Source organism: Panthera uncia, chromosome B4 (genome assembly GCF_023721935.1).
Source record: "Panthera uncia isolate 11264 chromosome B4, Puncia_PCG_1.0, whole genome shotgun sequence".
In the NCBI taxonomy this organism is placed as follows: domain Eukaryota; kingdom Metazoa; phylum Chordata; class Mammalia; order Carnivora; family Felidae; genus Panthera; species Panthera uncia.
In genome coordinates, this window is record NC_064809.1 from 77,156,099 (window position 1) to 77,164,648 (window position 8,550).

An 8,550-nucleotide genomic window follows, 5' to 3' on the forward strand; every position below is an offset into this window, starting at 1 on the left:
ATCTTTTCCTATCCTCAGAGATCAGAGCTCCTGGTTCTTGGGCCTGCAGCCTCCTGCTAGGAGTGACATCAGTGGCTCCCTGGTTCTCAGGCCTATGGACTCAGAATGTGTTACACTGCTGGCTTTTCTGGCTCTCCAGCTTGCGGATGGCAGATTGTAGAACTTGGTCAACCTTCATAACCAGGTGAGCCAATTACTACAATAAATCTCCTCTTATAGATATCTATATATAGCCTACTGGTTCTATTTCTCTGGAGAACCCTGACTAAAACAATGAACACTTGGATTGTTTCCAGTTTGGGGCTATTATGAATAATGCTGCCATGAACATTTGTGTGCACGATTTTGTGTGGAGGTATGTTTTCATTTCTCTTAAGTACATACCTGGGAGTGGAATCCCTGGGTCGTATGATAACTCTGTATTTAACCCTTGGGGAACTGCCAGACTGTTTTTCAAAGTGGCTGCACAAGTTTACAATTCCACCAGCAGTGTATGAGAGTTCCACATTCTTTACATCCTCATCAACATGTGTTATTCCTCTTTTTTGTTATAACCATCTCAGTGGATACGAAGTGGTATCTTATTGTGGCTTTGATTTCCCTGAGGACTCACGATGTTGGGCATCTTGTTAGGTGTTTATTGGCCATATGTGTATCTTCTTTGGGGAAATGTCTATTCAGATCCCTGGCCCGCTTTTTAAATTGGATAATTTGTCTTTTATTATTGAGCTGTAAGAGGTCTTCATCTATTTTAGATATAACTCCCTTATCAGATATATAACTTGTGGATATCTTCCTCCATTCTGTACATTGTCTTTTCACATTCTGGATAGTGTCCTTTGAAGCACAATTTTTACATTTCGATGTGGCCCAATTTATCTATTTTTTCCCTTTGGTTGCTTGTGCTTTTGGTAACATATGTAAGGAGGCTTTGCCTGACCCAAGCTCACTAACATTTACTCCTCTATTGTCTTCCAAGAACTTTACGGTTTTAGCTCTTATATTTAGATCTATAATTTATTATGAGTTAATTTTTGTGTATGACGTGATAAAGGGGTTCAACTACATTCTTTTGCATATGGCTATCCAGTTGTCCCAGCACCATTTGTTGAGAAGATTATTCTTTCCCCCAGTGAACTGTCTTGACATCCTTGTTAAAAATCAATTGACTGGAAATGTGAGGGCTTATTTCTGGATTCTCAATCTATTAATTTGGCCCATATGTCTATACTGTAGACCACAGTGTCTTGATTACTGTAGTTTTGTAGTAAGCAAAGCTTTCATTGTCCTCAGGACACGTTGCTCTTTCGTCATCAACGTGTGACAGTATGCACTGAATATGGCCAATCTGGAAAACTCACTTGGATAAAGATTAGAGCAGAAATCAATGGAAAGTAGAAAAACAATTAAGAAACTCAGTAACACCAAAGCTGGTTCTTTAAGAAGGTCAATAGCAATAAACCTCTAACTAAACTGAACAAGAAAAAAAGAGAGGAGACACAAATCATCAGTATCAGGAATGGGAGGTAACAATACTACAGATTCTACAGATATTAAAAAGATAATTAGGGGTGCCTGGATGGCTCAGTTGGTTGAGCATCCGACTCCAGCTCAGGTCATGATCTCGCAGTTTGTGGGTTTGAGCCTTATGTCAGGCTCTGTGCTGACAGCTCAGAGCCTGGAGCCTGCTTCAGATTCTGTGTGTGTGTCTCTCTCTGTCCTTCCCCAACTTGCTCTCTCTCTCTCAAAAAATAAACATTAAAAACTTTTAAAAATAATAAGATAATAATAATAATAATTTATATCAATAAATCCTGCAACTTAGATGAAAATAGGCCATTTTTTGGAAGACAAAACTACCAAAGCTTGCTCAAGAAGACACAACCCTCAATAGCCCTCATCTATTAAAGAAATTGACTATGTGGTTTAAAATCTTCCCCCAAAGAAATCCCAGTATCAATACCTGATATATATAACCCTCAAGTCTATCTTTTCTGGCAGAAGGGAACAGCACCAAAACACCTCCGGTTGACGTAAAAACACTTAAACTTCTCATCCAACTTTCTTGGTTACAAGAAAAAAACTAAAAATAACACACTACAAACTAAGGAAATGTGCAAGCTAATTATGTTGGCACCAGAGAATTTGCTAAAAATGAACTTCAGGAATTTTTCAAAACTAGGCCATCAGACCACTGAATTCCTCTAACATGTGGAAACTGGATCTCAACAACTGACAAACTATCAGTCTAGAAAAGAAAGCACAGAATTATTGCTTTGGGGGGATAATATTAAAGAGATGGTGACTTTTACAAACAAATGGAATTCCTTTTCAGAATAAACTATATCTTCTGCTTAAGAGACACTTTTGTGACTTTGTCAAGAACCTTAGCTTTGCTCAGCCTCAGCAGCTGTATTTGTAAAATACAGTGTAAAAAAATCTGCCTTAAGACCAAGGTTGTATCAAGCGAGTACCTATGGAGGCCTTTCAACTCCAAGACCTATTATTCTATGAAACTTGTAATGACAATGCTAAACCAAGGGTTGCCTTCTTTGTACAAAACCCAACAAGGCACTCTTAACATTAAAGAGTTAAGGTACCACTTAACATTAAAAAACCTCTCTAAAGAGAGACAGAGAGAGAGAGAGAGAGAGAGAGAGAGAGAGAGAGAGAGAGAGAAGAATGAAGCACCACAACTCTGTGTTCTGGATTCTCCCCCCACCCCCCATCCCCACCATGCTTGGTTATCAATCCATTTTCTCTGCTGCCCCTGTGATATCTTCCAGGGAAATATCACTCCCCTCTTTAAAGCTCTGGCCTTTTGTTTCCCTTAGCACAGTTAAGATGGGTTGGGAGATCCAAAAGGATGTTAGTTTAAATTTTAGAAGTCCCTAAAATCTACCCAGGAACTATGAACACACCTGGTGCCTAGATTGTGGTGTCTAAATGTCATTCTCCACTAAAAGGAATTAGGGTTCCTTGAAGACATGGCTGATTCCAAGTGGAGCAGAGAAGGCACAAGATAAGCCTGGAACATTTTTGTTGTACCAGGAACAAAGGCAGTGCTTTAAAAACAAAACAAAACAAAACAAAACAAAACAAAACAATCATGCCAAAAGGACATAGGAGCCAGATTAAAGGGGCTTCTCATGGCTAAAAGTGGTACAGTTTGAGCACATTAAAATAAGTAAGCATTGGGTGCCTGGGTGGCTCAGTTGGTTGAGTGACCAACTCTTGATTTTGGCTCAGGTCATGATCCCAGGGTCCTGGGGTTAGGCCCTGCCTCGGGCCCGGAATTGGGTTCTGTGCTGTACATGGAGCCTGCCTGGGATTCCCTCTCTCTCTCTCTCTCTCTCTCTCTCTCTCTCTCTCTCTTTCTGCCCCTCTCCCCAGCTCACAAGGACTCTCTCTCTCTCACTTAAATAAATAAATAAATAAATAAATAAATAAATAAATAAAAATAAACAGTAAAATAAGTAAGGATAGAAATGGATTATAACTTATTGAATAAAACAAAGTCCCATATTGATAGTAAATAGATGAATGAATGAATGAGTGAATGAATGAGTGAATTTATAAGGAGAAAGGAGGGTTCTTCTTTGTAACTGAATGCCACATGATAAAAGTGGAGGGAATGTTGGGATTAGAAAATCATCATTTTGCAGCCATTATGATGAAAGTTGGCTTGGGCAAGGATCATGAGTGGATACTAAATCTAGCTGGGGAAGTACAAGCAGAAGAGGATATTGTGTAATCTCAGAATGACTCCACATAGATTGTTTATCAGTTGCAAAGGGGAAAATAGTGACTGTACTGTGTAGAAACCAGACAACATCTTGATCAAATGACATCACCAATAAGCAGATGGACAGTGGACCTTGGAGAGTACTTCCTTGAAAAGAACATACATGATTTATATCACATTCCAACTCAGAAAGCATAACCTGAATCCAGTTGAGAGGAAACATCAGGAAAAACAAATAGATGAACATTCTTTAAAATGACTGGCCTGTATGCTTTTAAAATGTCAATGCCATTAATGACAAAGAAGGCTGAGGAACTATTTCAATTAAGCTTAGTTCACTTTAGTTTAAGGAAACAGAAATATAACAACAAAATGCGATACATGATCCTAGCCTGGGATCTTGTACTGGAGAGGGGAAATGCCACCGTGGGCACTATTGGGACAATTGACAATTTTGGAATATGGACTTTAAAGTATAATGTCAATGTTAAACTTCCTGCATTTGCTAATTGTACTATGGCTACTTAAGATAATATTTTTGTTCTTAGGAAATATGCACCAGAGTGTTAAGAGATAAAGGGGCATATTGTATAAAACCCACTCTCAGATGGTTCAGGAAAAAAATGTTATAGTATGTATATAAAAGAATGATAAAGAAAATTTGTCAAAATGTGAAAAATTAATACATTTAGGTAAAGAGCATATTGGGGCACCTGGGTGGCTCAGTCGGTTGAGTGGCCGACTTCGGCTCAGGTCATGATCTCACAGTTTGTGAGTTCGAGCCCCGCGTTGGGCTCTGTGCTGACAGCTCGGAACCTGAAGCCTGCTTCTGATTCTGGGTCTCCCTCTCTCTCTGCCCCGCCCCCTCATGCTCTGTCTCTCTCTGTCTCAGAAATAAACATTAAAAAGTTTTTTTTAAATAAAAAAAGAGCATATTGAAGTTCTATGTAACTATTCATGCAGCTTTTCTGTAAGTTTCAAATTATTTCAAAATGAAAAGGTTTTGTTTTTTTGTTTTTTTTTTTTAAGGTACATAAACAGAAGAGAACCAGCCAGATAAGGACCTAAGGTACATAAGAAAAGTTCCAAGTATTGAGTCAAATTCTGACCTTACTGTAGCTTGCTCCTTTTCATCTACTTTCTTAAAAAGGCTCTTACCATCAACCTCAAGAGCTACCATTTCATAGGTGCCCCACACAGCTTTTAGCCCCTCGGCCCATGACCTCTCTGTGAAGGTACCACTTCTCTTCCCTAGCTGTGTAGAGTCTGGCCGCTTGAACATTTAGACTGCTTTAAACCAAAACCAAAACCAAAACCAAAACCAAAACCAAAACCAAACCAAAACCAAACAAAACCTATTCCAACATTGCAACCCACCCAGGTAGGTATTCTCAACATCCTTATTTGCTGTTTGATGCAAAATACAATTTCTCCAGGCCAAGGACAAGATGGATGTCCGAACCTGTGCATGACTTCCTTCTTCCCACAAGCAGTAAATTCACAGCATATAATTAGTAAAACGGCCCTAACACCCTCACACCTGTGATTTATGTACACACGACAACAGAAGCAGGCTAGGTCCGTGGTGAAGAACCGAAGAAAGATGGCCTGAATTTGGCTTTGACTCCACCACTTAGAAGTTACATGACTGAGAGCAAGTCGACTACTACCTGGAGCTCATGAGGCATCTGGTAAGTATCAGACTCCATTTTAGGAAGCAGCTCCCAGAGCTTACATTCTAGTCGGATGAGACAGAAAAAAAAAAAATAATAAATATATTGATAGAAGATAGATAGATAGATAGATAGATAATAAACTGAAATATAGACCATGCCAGATACTGACCCATGCCATGGAGAAACGTAAGGCAGGTAACAGAATAGCAGATGCAAGAACAGAAGGTGAAAATGTAATTTTTTAGTAGAATATTCAAGCAAAACTTCCCAAAGGAGATGACAACTGAACACAAATCTAAAGTCCACGAGGGTGCAAACCGCGTAGAAAGATGAATTTTGAGGCAAAACGGGATAGCAGGTGCAAAGGCCTGGGGCAGTGACATGCCTCGGGTGAGGGATGACTTCTTAAGTCTCAAGCTCTTTGAAGGCAGCAAAAGGAATTACACATAGCAGGAGCTCTGTATAAATGGTGACAGGAGAGAGAGAGAGCAGGAGGGAGACTGCCATATTGTATCCAGAGATTTAGAGGCTGAATTTCTTTTTTCGTGAACAAATCTAAGTTATTTATTTAAGCCATCTCCTGCCATAAGCAAAGGGATGAAAGATCGGTGTACGGGTCATCATTTGATACAAGTAAGGAAGGTGAGCTAAAGGTACCATATACTATTCTGGTCCGTGTGCAGAGTCATGGTCTGAACCAGGGCTGTGGTCCTCACTGGGTAGTGGTCCTCTTCACAGCAGGTCAGAAGTGGATTCACGTGAGAGTTATGGAATAGAGAGTACGATTACCATCTCTCCATGGAAAGGGCTTGGACCTGATATGGAGATGGGGGTAGGCGACGAACTGGGGTCTCTCGTGTCCTCTGTGATGCAACTTCAGGAAGATGTTCAGTCTGCTCACCCTCATGCCAGGGCCTTCCACGTTCAAGCTGAGCCCTCCTCGCCATGGGTGTCCCTCGACATGTACCAACCTAGCAGCACCCCCAAAAAAAGGTTGAATTTTTAAAAAATATGTATTTTTCAGAGGGAGGAAGGGCAGGAGGGGAGAGGATCTGAAGCAGGCTGTGCACTGACAGCACAGAGCCTCATGTGGGGCTTGAACTCAACAGGTGGGATCATGACCTGAGCGGAAGTCACAGGCTTAACCAACTGAGCCACCGAGGTTGAATTTTGGGAATAGGAAAGTAGGGGCACCTGGCTGGTTCAGTGAGTGGAACATGTGACTCCTGATCTCAGGGTTGTTAGTTCAAGCCCGCGTTGAGTATTCAGCTTACTTAAAAAAAAAAAAAAAAAAAAAAAAAAGAGTAGAAGCATTAGCTTATAAAGCTAGTGGAGAAAACCCAGTGATCAACTGATTCTAGGTCTTATCTTTCCAACCTTCTCTTAAAAATATTTCTCAAATGGAAATGATTTAAGGATTTTGAAGTCTTTGTTTTTGCTTTCTAGCTTTGTTTTGAGTTGAAAATAAGGATTTTTTTTTTTTTAGTCTGTCTTTTTTACTAAGTTTAAGACATTTTGCAGATATGTAGAACTCTTTAAGAATAGGGCTTAGAGGGGCATCTGGGTGGCTCAGTCAGTTAAGCCTCCGACTTTGGTTCAGGTCATGATCTCCCAGTTTGTGGGTTCAAGCCCCACATTGGGCTCTCTGCTGTCAGCACAGAGCCCACTTTGGGTCCTCTGTCCCCCACCCCAACCCCACCTCTCGGCCTCTCCTGCACGCTCTCTCTCAAAAATAAATAAACATTTAAAGAAAAAAAAAAAAAGAATAGGGCTTAGAGTTCAAATTATTATTTTTTTAACGTTTTATTTATTTTTGAGACAGGGAGAGACAGAGCATGAACGGGGGAGGGTCAGAGAGAGAGGGAGACACAGAATCCGAAACAGGCTCCAGGTTCTGAGCAGTAAGCACAGAGCCCGACGCAGGGCTTGAACTCATGAACAGTGAGATGGTGACCTGAGCCGAAGTCAGACGCTTAGCCGACTGAGCCACCCAGGCGCCCGAGTTCAAATTATTAATACTCTCAAGCAACTTTATTATTTGGAAGAAGTTAAATACCATTTATAGAGTAACAAGTTTATAAGGGAATTATTAGTAATTTCTGAATAGAAAGGCTTTTTCCCCAGGCCAAATTGTCAAGAGAATTGGGTCTGCGATTTGGATGTTCTTTTGCTATGGTTTGTACCATCCATATTTGCCTCTTCAAATAACTTTGGATGATTTTTACATGACCACATTATTGTTCTCATAAACGGTATTTTTAGGAACTGGAAATCTGTCACTCGTCCTTAATAATTTGGGTAGCGCTGTTTCCTCTTTTACCCAACCTGCCAACATGGGCCGCGTTGGCACCAAAGCCATGAAGAAGGCAGCCCAGGTCGTCACGGAGAAGTACGACACGGGTAGCTACGTCCGCACCAGCAACCGCGTGTGCAAGGAGATGGCCACTATTCCCAGCAAGAGCTCTGCAATGAGAGCAGGCTGTCACGCATCAGACGGAGCACATTCAGAGAGGCCCAGTGAGACGGCTCTCTGTCAAGCTGTTGAGAGAAAAGAGAGAAAATTATGGTCCTGAGGTCTCAGCCCCGGATCAGGAGAGCATGGAGGTAGATCCTCACACCAGGGAAATATTGAAACCCTTGCACTTTGCCAGTCTGTCCGACCTGCAGGTCACTTGGCCTATGGTTGGGATGCGTTTCAAAACACCACGTGGAGGGGCGCATGGGTGGCTCAGTCGGTTAAGCGTCCAACTTCAGCTCAGGTCACGATCTCACGGTCCGTGAGTTCGAGCCCCGCGTCCGGCTCTGGGCTGATGGCTCAGAGCCTGGAGCCTGCTTCCAATTCTGTGTCTCCCTCTCTCTCTGCCCCTCCCCCATTCATGCTCTGTCTCTCTTTGTCTCAAAAATAAATAAACGTTAAAAAAATTAAAAAAAAAAAAACAACAAAAAACGCCACGTGGAGCCCTTTGAATCTTTCTGCTGGGCTGTGAGATCTTCAATAAACCTTGGACAACAAAAACAAAACAACTTATGTAGCTAATTTGTCTCTTTCCCGAAAAGTGACTGAAAAGCAACAATAGTCCAGGATTGTAAGTGTGAGATGGATGTTTTGTTGCTGGGTTCTTCTTGTCT

General features: G+C 41.3%; 1 pseudogene; it reads left to right on the plus strand.

Moving 5' to 3' along the window:
• The first annotated feature begins 7,754 nt into the window (after positions 1-7,754).
• Positions 7,755-8,485, plus strand: LOC125919847 (40S ribosomal protein S17-like; annotated as a pseudogene).
• The last annotated feature ends 65 nt before the right edge of the window (positions 8,486-8,550 follow it).